Source organism: Pinus tabuliformis, chromosome 5_1, assembly GCF_031772625.1.
Source record: "Pinus tabuliformis cultivar Carrire ecotype Pingquan chromosome 5_1, CPIR1, whole genome shotgun sequence".
Lineage (NCBI taxonomy): Eukaryota > Viridiplantae > Streptophyta > Pinopsida > Pinales > Pinaceae > Pinus > Pinus tabuliformis.
In genome coordinates this window covers 72,288,277-72,299,676 of record NC_142305.1, presented here as the reverse complement: position 1 = coordinate 72,299,676, position 11,400 = coordinate 72,288,277, and positions in this window count along the sequence as shown.

Below are 11,400 nucleotides of genomic sequence, written 5' to 3'. Positions count from 1 at the left end.
TTTCAATGTGGTTTGATCAACTGTTAGGCAAAGGATTTCCCAACCCAGGTGAATAAAAGTGTCGTGTTCAAGAGTGGTTACAAAGTATGACAAACAGACTCATTTTCCTCTCTTTTCCCCCACCATTTCTGGCAAGTACCTCTTTATTTTTGACAAGCTTGAGGAGGATAACATTTGCTTGATTATAAGCTCATCCTTCGGATGAGTCCAACTTAGTTTAGATTCGAACCCTAAGAAGGAGTGGTTCGTTCCTGTTTGTAATTGAACAGGTCCTTTACTGTGAAATTTTAACGAGTCCAGTATAGGAGAAACTCGGCGTTTTTCAATTTTAGAGAGTCTGAAAAACTTAAGAAGACTCCAGGGTTGACCTTTTTCGTAAATTTGTGTCTCCCAAGCCCGAAAAAGTATAAAATAATACTTGAGAGAACCGCTTGATCTTTTACGACCAAGGAGTACTTTTCGTTATTAGTGTCACTGATCCAAAAAAGTAAAAAAGCGATCAACGACACGTCATTTTATAACCCATATCGAATTCAAAATGATAAAAATCCGACAATCTTTTCATGTTTTTACGGTCGGAAAAGAGCTGTAAGTAGACCGTCTTTTAATTCTATTTTAACGAGTGTAAAAGAAACGCTCGGCAATCTTTTCATATTTTAGGGGTCAGAAAAGGGCTTAAAGATGACTCTACTTGTTTTTTCGTTGAAAATGATAGATTTCGCCTGAATAATCCTTTATTCTGCACAAAAACACAAACATTACTCATACCTGTTTGAAATGGATAAAAGCGTTGCAAAATACCTTTTCAAAGTGAAACATAAACAAATTTGCGATTTATTTACTCAAAAAACTTATAAAAAGGGCCTTTGTCAATTCATTTTTACCGTTTGAGTTTGGGTGAGAAAATAGTGCTTTTGCTTAGAAAACTTCCCGTGAAGATTGTGGAAAATCCAACCGTCGGAATCGAGCGCCATCTTCTCCAGGTAATCCACATCATCCTACTCTTCATTTTCAACCGTTTAGTTTTTTGATTTAGTCCTTCATTTCATTTTTTGGGAGGGTTTTTAGGCGCAAAACCCGCGCGCGGGGGTCTGCAGGTTTACCATTGCGGACCCGCGGACCCCGACTTTTTCTCCATTGGGAAAAAGCTCGGGGTCCGCACCTTCCGTGTAGACAAAGTGCGTACCCACGCACTGTGTCTAACTCGGAGGGTGCGTACCCCGCCGCAAGGGTTTTGAACCCAAAATTTCTCAAAAATGGACCAATCAAAATGTTTTCTAGCAATTTAATTAATCTTTATACTTGATGCAGAGAGTATATCATGCTAGATTGGCGTGAACGAGAGCATGAGGACGTGGATACTGCCACATGGAATCATCAGCCTTCACTTGATGCTTTGAGGGCATGCGGACTGTACAAATTCTAGACCATTCCTGGCATGAGGGCTCAGGTGGATTTCTTACAGTGGCTGGTTGACAGATGGAGCATACAGGACCAGTGTTTTTTCATTGGCGGGCACCGGCTCAAAATCGAGCCGGAGGACATTTATTTCTTGACTGGTTTGCCGAAGAGAGGCGAAGACTTGACTCTATTCGGGACCAGGCCAGGTGGCCAGTCTGTCGATAGCCTCCGGCTAGAGTACTGTAACAACCAGGCTAAAGACAAAGGGATAGACATAAAGACCATATCCCTTACTGAGCTCATGGTGATTGCATTTACTGTCACCAGAATTTGCGGAGCTGCCGCATTACATATTGCCACCGGATCCCAGATGCGTATGGCAGTTGATTGCTTTCGAGGCACCATCTTCAACTGGTGCAATGCTGTGCTGGCCAATGTGAAAGGCCAACTGACCAGGGCCAAGAGCGGACGACTAAAGACCTTTGGTTATGGGGCTTTGGTCGTGAGTTTTGGCCTGGAGAGGGTTCCTATGTTGATCCCACAGCACCTTACTGTTGGAGCTGGGCTTCCTCGAGAGCCCAAACTGATGCGATGGGTCGCAGTCATGGCCCGTCACCCGGACGAGAGGACAAAAGTTGCTCGGTTCAAACCTGAGTATTTCCAATGGTTGGAAAACTAGGTCTTTTCCATTCAAGACTTCCCTTACGCTGGGATGGATTTCAGTGGTGACCCAGACATGGCTCTTCCACCAGGAGAGCAGTGGGACGAGTTAGGTAAAATCCTTTTCAACTTTTCCTATTTTAATAATTTTTTATTTTATTTTTTTCATCGTCTCAAAACTAATAGTAAAAATTTCAAATGCAGATGTGGGTCCACAGCAACCAGCCGCTCTCCGGCCTTTCGAGAGGAGGCAACCAGTTGCACCCGCGCCAGCCCCACAGGACGAATCAGTAGAGGTTTTGGCCGAGTTGGAGGGTCATCTTGAGCGCTTGACAGGGGATATTCCTGAGACCACTATAGACGACATTCCTCGTCGACTTCAACGCTATGTGATTGGAGTCCCGGGACCTTTTAGGAGGTTCCTTTGCAAGGTGGCCCAGGTAGTGATTTCTTATAGAGATCATCACCAGTGATAGGATGATCACCTTTTGTGGGCACATGTGATATTTTTGTTTTTTGTACTTATCATTTTTGCCGATCATAAGGTGTTTTTCAACCTATGATCAAAGACGATGTATTTTTTGACACACTCCTATATATATATATCACTATTACCAGCTTATCCTGTAAATCATGTTTATGGAATGGTTTTAAATTTACATGTATGATTATTGCAAATGTCTATTTAACATTCGAGAAGCAATTGCATCTGCTAATGTATTTAAAGACCTTGGAATATGTTGATATTCAATGTAATCAAACTCACGTTCCAAGAGACGCATTCTCAAAAATAATCTTAATAACACTGGATTTCTAATGGTATACACTCTATTAAGTTGTAACACAACGAGTTCCGAATCTAACCTCACTATCAAACTCCGAATCCCAAATGAAATAGATTCAGACAATAACTCAATCACTGCACTGTACTCTGCAATGTTGTTTGTTGTTTGATCGAGGCTTACCCCATGCATAGAAACTAACTCGTCAGAGGGCGAATAGATAACCCAAGCTGCGGAAGAGATGTTCCGTGTATTACGACAAGCACCATCAGCAAATCCAATGTATGTTTGGAGAGGCATCGACATCTGCAATATCAAGAGTAAAACCAAGATAAGAAGGAATAATGACGGAAAAACACTCTCTAAGCTAAGCACACTTTGTAAACTAAAACACACCAGCTAGAAAGAAAAACTGTCCTAACTAAAAATCTCCATACCCCATTTTTTTAAGCATAGTACCTCTTCAAGTAAAGGCCATTTCTGGGTTTAGCCAAAGAGTCCCCATCAAAGTCTACCAATTCATAGGCCCCTTTTGCTAGCTTTCTCTTAACAATATAGGGACCATGCCACATAGGAACGAATTTCCCAGCGCCTAATTTATCATTAGCTTGATCATACAATAACACTAGGTCTCCTTCTGAAAAATTTCGAGGGGTCACATTCCGATCATACTTAGCTTTCATACGTTTTGCGTGAGTCTCGATCGCCAACGCAGCATCACGTCGATTCTCATCTAATTGAGCTAAGTATAACAAACACTTTTCCTCTTCGGAAGTAGCTGGAAGTAACTCGATGGCCATTTGCAGTGACGGGATTTCGCACTCAATGGGTAACACAGCTTCCAAGCCATAGACTAGTTGGAAAGGAGTGAACCCTATTGATGTTTTAACTGAAGTTCGGTACGCCCAAAGCGCTGAAAATAGCATGTTGTGCCAATTCGACCGATGAATCCCAATGATTCATCGGATCATGATAACTAAAACTTTGTTGATGGACTCAACCAGACCATTTGCTTGTGGATAATAAGGAGTTGAACTATCGTGACGTAAACCAAGCTGGCCTGTAAGTTTGGTCATCATAACGTTTCGAAAATGATGCCCATGATTAGTGATTATCACTTGTGGGACACCAAACCTAGCAATTATATGATTGAACATGAAAATTGCAGCTGTCTTGCCGTCTGCCTTGAATGTAGGCATCGCCTCGACCCACTTAGTCAAATAATCTACCGTAAGGATGATATACGCATGGCCCCCGGCCGAGTGAGGGTTACATGTAATAAAATTGATACCCCATTTGGAAAAAGGACCAATGGCAATTATAGGGTGGAGAGGAGCAGGTGGAGCGCGCATCTTACGATCAAAAATCTGGCAGTTGTGGCATTTTCGGACCGCCATAATACAATCTTTAAACAAGGACGGCCAGAAATAGCCAGCACAATATCTTTTGGGATGTGGCATACCCAGACATATGACCGCCACATGCTCCAGAGTGATAGTCATTTAGAACCCTTTCAGCTTCTTCGTGAGTTAAGCAACGTCGAAAAATAGAGTCCACCCCACGACGATAAAGAGTATCTCCAATAATTTTGAATTGTTGGGACTGGAAGCGAATTTTCTGACTTTTCGACCTTGAAATTTCTGGCCGAAAGGATTGGGTCTGGAGATAGACGATGATATCCCCATACCACGGATCTAAAGTGCTTATTAGAAACAAAGATTCATCCACAATGGGCTCCTTTGCCACAGTTTCTGTGTCAGCACGCGGGAAGTCACACATTACATCTGCAAAAACTAAAGATTTCTTAGACTTAGATTTCTCAAACTCCAAGTCGAACTCCTACAGGATAACGATCCATTTAGAGTACTTGCCCCCTAGCAATTGTTTGGTCAAAATGTAGATCATAGGGTTGCAATCCGAAATTACCGTAGTTTTACGTAGTAAAATGTAGTGACGAAAACGTTGGACAGCTTGAACGGCTGCCAATGCCAATTTCTGCACATGTGAGTATTTTAGCTCAGTTGGATTTAACGTTCGACTAAGGTAATATATCACATGTTCCGTTCCGTATTCATCTTCCTGAACTAAGACCATTCCAATGGTGGAATTTGAGGCGGCGAGATACAAAAAGTAATCCTGGTTGTAGTTGGGAGGATGCAACAACGGTGCATGGGTCAACGCGTGTTTGAGTGCATCAAAAGATTTCTGAGCTATCTCATCCCAAGAGAATTGAGTGTTTTGTTTCAAGAACCGTTTAAAACCCTTTGTAACCTCGACGTAGTTAGGAATGAATCGTCGTAAAAAGTTTGCTTTCCCCTGCAAACTTTGGAATTGGCGAAGACTCGAAGGAGGAGGAAAATTGATGATAACTTCGACCTTCGAGGGATCAACGTGAATGCCGGCTTTCGAAACTACAAATCCCAGCAATCGACCCGTTTCTATACAGAAGACACATTTGTGTGGGTTCAACCAAATACGATAATGCCTACACCTCATAAAGATTGCTCGTAAATGGACGAGGTGATCAGCTCGATGTAATGAATGAGCAGGCAAGTCATCGAGATAGGGTTGCACAATGTGCTTGATGTCATGAAACGCATAAGACATCACCCTCTGAAAAGTTGCTCCGACATTCTTAAGCCCAAAAGGTAATTTGTAATAAGAAAATGTCCCCCATGGACAAATTAAAGCTGTTTTTGGTTGATCGGCAGGTAGAATATTGATTTGATTGTATCCGGAAAAACCGTCCATAAAGGAAAATATTTCGCTACCGGCACAATCATCAATGATTTGATCGGTATAGGGAGTTGGGTAGTTTTCCTTTGGACATGATCGATTAATGTCCCTATAGTCGATGCATATTATTATTGTTCCCTGTTTTTTGTTAACCGGAACAATAGTCGATACCCAATCCGTTAGCGGGATCGGATAAATGAAACCTGCTTTCAACAGTTTTTCAACTTCTGCTTTAATTGCAGCAGTTTTTCGTGGGTGAATCTGATGCAAACGTTGCCGGACAGGTTTAGCGTCCGGGTAAGTCTTGATCTCATGAACAACAATCGCAGGATCAATTCCTGGCATTTCCTCATAAGACCAGGCAAACACGTCACGAAATTCTTGAAATAGGGCCTTATATAATTGAATTTCGTCATCTGTACACGAGGCACCTATATGAATGTTTTCAACAATTCCGGGCTTAACCGAAATGTCAATGGGAATAGTTCGAGAGATGTTTCCCAAATTTAACTCTGAATCGGGATGCTTCATTGGATTCTGAGGTTCCTTGACATATTCAGTCGTAAAGATTGATGAGAAATCATTTTCAAAACGATCATCCTCCGGTAAAAACAAAGATCTGTGATGGAGATATTCCCATGGTAAATCATCTACACATAGGATTTCACAAATTTGCTCATCAGAGTGAACAAGTTCAGAAAACGTAGTTAAATCCGAGGTTGATGTGAAAAGTGGTTCCTCACGGACCACATTCATTAAGTCATTTTCGGTTGAACACGGGTCGGCAAAAGACTGCACGGCTTCATAGGCAATTTCATATGGACTCAAAGGCATGGAATTACCAAATGAGTCTATTTCAGATTCAGAAGGAACGATCCAAGGATCGTCATAAAAAATAGTGTCTGATGTAATCATATGAATGGTTGCAAATGAAGATGATGCATTGAGTGGAGGAAAAGGAAAAGTTCCCAGTAAACCGGCATCTTTAACTAATCCTACTCCAACATCCTTATATGGGATAGTCGTTTTACCGACATGCTGAATACTCTCCGAAGAGGCTAGGTCGGATGAAAAGTAAGCCAGCTGGTCTATTGTTACGATATTTCCATTATGTGGAAACTTTATTACTCTAAAGACCGATGAAACGACCGCTGTCATAACGTAATACCAACTTTGACCCAAGAGAAGGTTGTAGTCTAGAGGGGCATCAACCACCTCCACATCTAGACTAACAGTTTTTCCTTCAACCCCTATAGGAAAATCCTATAGAATGCCAAAAGGATGAAACTCACGGCCATCAAAGGCCTTAAGAATTGTCGGGGATTGATTCAGTGAAGGAGAACCAAGCGATCTCCAACACTGTATCGACATAATACACGTTGAAGCTCCCTCATCAATTACAGTCCGATGAATAGGCCTGTTTTTGACGATCACTGGGATTTGGAAAGCCATTTGATGAGGCAAACGCGGTGTACTATTTTCTAGATCAAAGATTATTAGGTTCGGGTCCTGAACGTAAACAGCTCCTATAGCCGACAAAAGTAATTTACGCTGTGCTGGGAATGATTGCAGCACCTCCAAAGCCGACATTGCTGAGGGTGAAACAGCTAAATCCTCAACAATGTTATAATTTTGAGCCGCTCTCGCATGTGGATTGAAAGCTGACTTTCGAAGTATACCCTTGGCGGGCGGTTTGATTACTAAGTCTGGATTAGGTTTCTCGATCTGTAGTGGATCGGAACCAGGAGCTGAGGTTGATGGATTAGAATGAGAAGATTCTGCTTCTTTACCATCAACAGGACTCTTACTACCATAATCTTGTGATCGAGTTGCAATCCTCACATGGGACATCATCAATATGGGTTCTTCATTGGCACTCGAGGAAGAACCTATCATCTTGCTATCTTGACTTGGAAATGGATCCTTCAAAACAGCAGGAGTTTGGGAACCTTTGACGATCTTTGCAACCTCTGCTCGATGAGGGCAGTCTCTTGTAAAATGTTCTTCATCACAAATGAGACATGGATAACGAGGTTTGCGCTTTTCATCATTGGATTCCACCTTTTCAGATTTCTCCTTTGAACTTTTGTCCGTTTTATTCTTCTTCTTTCCTTTCTTCTTCCCACCGGATTTTGATTTAGCCGTAGATGACTCTACAACGTGAATATCGGCGGAAACCTCTGCAGAAGAATCTCCTGTCAGGGAATCAGGAAAGGTTATGATAGGAGAAGAATTCTTGGAAGACTTCTTCCTACTTTTAGTGTTAACCGTACCAATCATACCGTCAGCGGCATGAGATCCCAAAGGAGCTGCAGTGATTTGATTTGACTTGGGAAGATCAGGGATCTTTTCTTGTAACGTACCTGACTGAGTATAGACCAAGTCAAGGTACTGTGCTTGAGCAATCACTTGCTCCTCAGTAACAACTCCGGCTTTAGCAACATCTTTAGTGATCCTTGGCAACAAAGATTTTACAAACCACTCAGCCAAGATTTGATCCGGAATAAATACCTTCACTAAACGTCGTCGACGTCTCCACTCATGAATATGATCTGAAATGTACGTGGATGTCAATTGTTTTAGCGAAGTTAACAATTCCGTGCCATTGTCATATCTGACTGGCAACTGAAAATGAGTTAAAAATGAGGTAGCTAACTGACTAAAATTATAAAAAGTGCCTCGCGGTAACTCAATGTACCACTTGGCCGCGAGACCAATTAGAGTGCGCTGGAAAAGTATAAGATGGATCGAATCATCTGTGATGGAGTTAGATGCACACCAGAGGTGGTAAGTCATCACATGGTTCGACGGGTCCTCTCCAGATTTACCTTCGAACTTGGGAATGTCACTGGGCAAATTATTCGGCATTGGCGGCCAAAACGGAAGATAATTAATCGGATCGTTCGTTAGGCGCGACAAATCAGGTAAGTCCAAAGTTGCGATAAACGGTAACTGCCGATTAGGATCCCTAAAACTCTGGGTCATGAGACCAGCCCCAGGAGGAGGATATCCAGGATAACTAGGAATAGGAATCGCGTTCGGGATATTGTATCCTCCCGGAAAACCAGGATTAACCGGACCATACTAGGGTTGTTGAGATTGTTGATAAGTGTACCCAGGATATGGTTGATACTGATAAACTGGCTGCTGGACAGCAAGACCGAATTGGTACTGTCCCTGGTACGGTTGATAGGTGAATTGAGGTCGACTTGTGAAAACCGTACTTAAACCAGGTTGTCCTACAGGCATCTGAACCATAGTTTGAATCGTGGATCCAGACGGTGGTAAAGATGTCTGAGGAGTAGATACAGGAACAGTAGAAACCGGAGCTGTCGATACTCCAGAAGTAGGTGGGGTAGATTGAACAGATGTTGTGGCAGTTGTAGCAGTCGTTTGAGATGGAGTACGAGGCGCAGTAGGCCCAGAATGAGAAACTACCGAGGGTACAGAAGTTTGAATGTTAGACAGGACTGGTTGCTGGGGTGAACCAGAAACTAAGGGTTTTCTAGTTTGAGATGACAACTATACACTCGGCTGCAACACCTGTTGAGTTTGCAATGGATCCCACACTATGTTCATTCCGGGGTACTGACCCATAACAGGTTGAGAATACTGAGGACCATAACCGGGTTGAGGGTAGGATGGATAATTGAAAGGTACATTTCCCGTTCCTTGAACATAAGATTGACCTTGGGGTGGTTGGAAACCTTGGTTCGAGTACTGGCCTTGGGGTAGATACCCCTGAGGCATGTACTAATACTGGGGTTGACCTTGCGGTATAAATTGATACTGGGGTTGACCTTGGGGTACATATTGAGTCTGGGATTGACCTTGAGGAACGTATTGTACCGTAGGCACGTACTGTCCTTGAGGTTGCCCTCCAGATGCAAATTGCGTACCTTGAGGTTGCCCCCCAGGCGTTAATTGAGGCTGCCCCCCAGGCGGTAACTGGCCACCTTGAGGTTGAGAATTGGGAATAGAACCTGACATCATAAGAATGTCTTCTACGCTCAACGGCTTTGCACCATTGCTTCCAGTGAATAACCCTTGTTCAATGGGTTGAGGAGATGCTCCCGAAAAAGTACTAGAAAGTGACTGATACCCAGAGGGAACAGAAGGACCGCCGTACAAAAAAGATTCAAGCGATTGAGTAAACATGGACGACTAACCTGACATATTTACGGGAGTATAAAAACCTCTAGGATGATAAGGAGCACGAGGTGGTGAAAAACTTAACGCTGGGTTTTCCAAATAATTAGTCAAAGAAAGATACCAAGTAGTACTTCTAGGTGGACAGTAAAAAATTGATTCACGCTCCCTTAGATCAATAACAGGTTGATTTTCAGGGATAGGGATGCCTACTTCTTCTTCCGGAGCAAGTTCTTCAATAGCTATCAAACCAAAAGGAAGATTTTCGGTGATTACTCTTTCTACCCTAGGTGAATTAGGACCACTAGAAGTTGGAGAGACAAACCCCGATGTTGGAGTAACAGGTTCAGATATCTCAGGTTCTTCACCTATATCACTAGTAGATGAAAAGCTACCAGCAAGTTCGGAAACCGAAATAGATTCAGGATTATAACCTGTTACTAGAGTTTGGTAATCAGGATGTACAACCAATGAAGACTCTCCTTCTTCAAGTGACCCAACTTTACTACCACTAGGAGTTACGAGGACTTTCAAGCCTTCAAGTTGGCTCGGGACTTCTTCGAGAGGTTGGCCCTGAAATCTACAGGGCTTTCTCAGTAAATCAGCCACGGTTACAAACTCAGGAGACTGGCCCTGAAGTCTACGGGACTGTCTTGGTAATTCAGCCACAGTTAAAAACTTTTAACTACTTCACACGCAAACAAAGTAAAATCTCAATGAAAACCACCTAAAGCCTCTAAAGAACCAAACAAATTTGAATCACACGCCTAAAGAATCTAGAGATCACACACACACAACAGTAACTTTCCGGACCGAAAACACTAGTTGGTGATGAAATCCAACGTCGCAGAATTCAGTACAGAAATGACGGTTGGAATAGTTACCCCGACAACCTGCTTAATGAATAGACTGGACCAAGTTCCTCCACTTAACCGTCTCGAGTGAAGTGAACCCCCCAGAAAATCCAAGTGAGTTTAGCCGACGTCTGCTCCAGGTACAGTGGGATCTTCCCACCACTGTCACCTTAGGAAGAATCCTAAAGAATATGGTAACTAAGGCTACCAACTGAGACAAATACACCTGGGGAAACAGTCTACGATCCGATATGCACACAAGGGCAGAGTAGCAAGCTCAATCCCCTTGAAGGCTCCTTAACATAATCCAAGGTTTACCAACAAGTGACCCCAGGCTCCTCGACAATGGTTAATCCGAGGTTTACCGTTTTTAATACGTGAATATCTGGCGTCGTTCCCAATGAGGAAGGATTGATTCCCACACTGGTTCGGACACAATCTCGTGCTTCTCTTTTAAGAGGAGCTTTCCTAAAGCATAAATGCAACAATTGGATTTCTTCCTACCACAAGATACAGCTACTTGTTTGTTTTTACTGTCTTGGAGAGTTAATTACTCTCCTACTCCAAGACACTAGCCTAAGCTAAGTTGGTGTATCAGAGCCCTAGAAATAAAAAGTTACTAGGTGAATTTGACTTTAAGCGTTAATTTTAGTGGTTGTTGTTTAAGTCAAGAGGTGGCGGAGATGAAACTCGTGGTGTAAAGACTCGACTCGAAATCACTAAAAAGATGCACCTAAGATGATTTAGACAATCTTTTCTCTTCGATGAACTTCTAAACTAAGAAAGAGTTTGAGAATGCAAATACTTCGTAAACACAA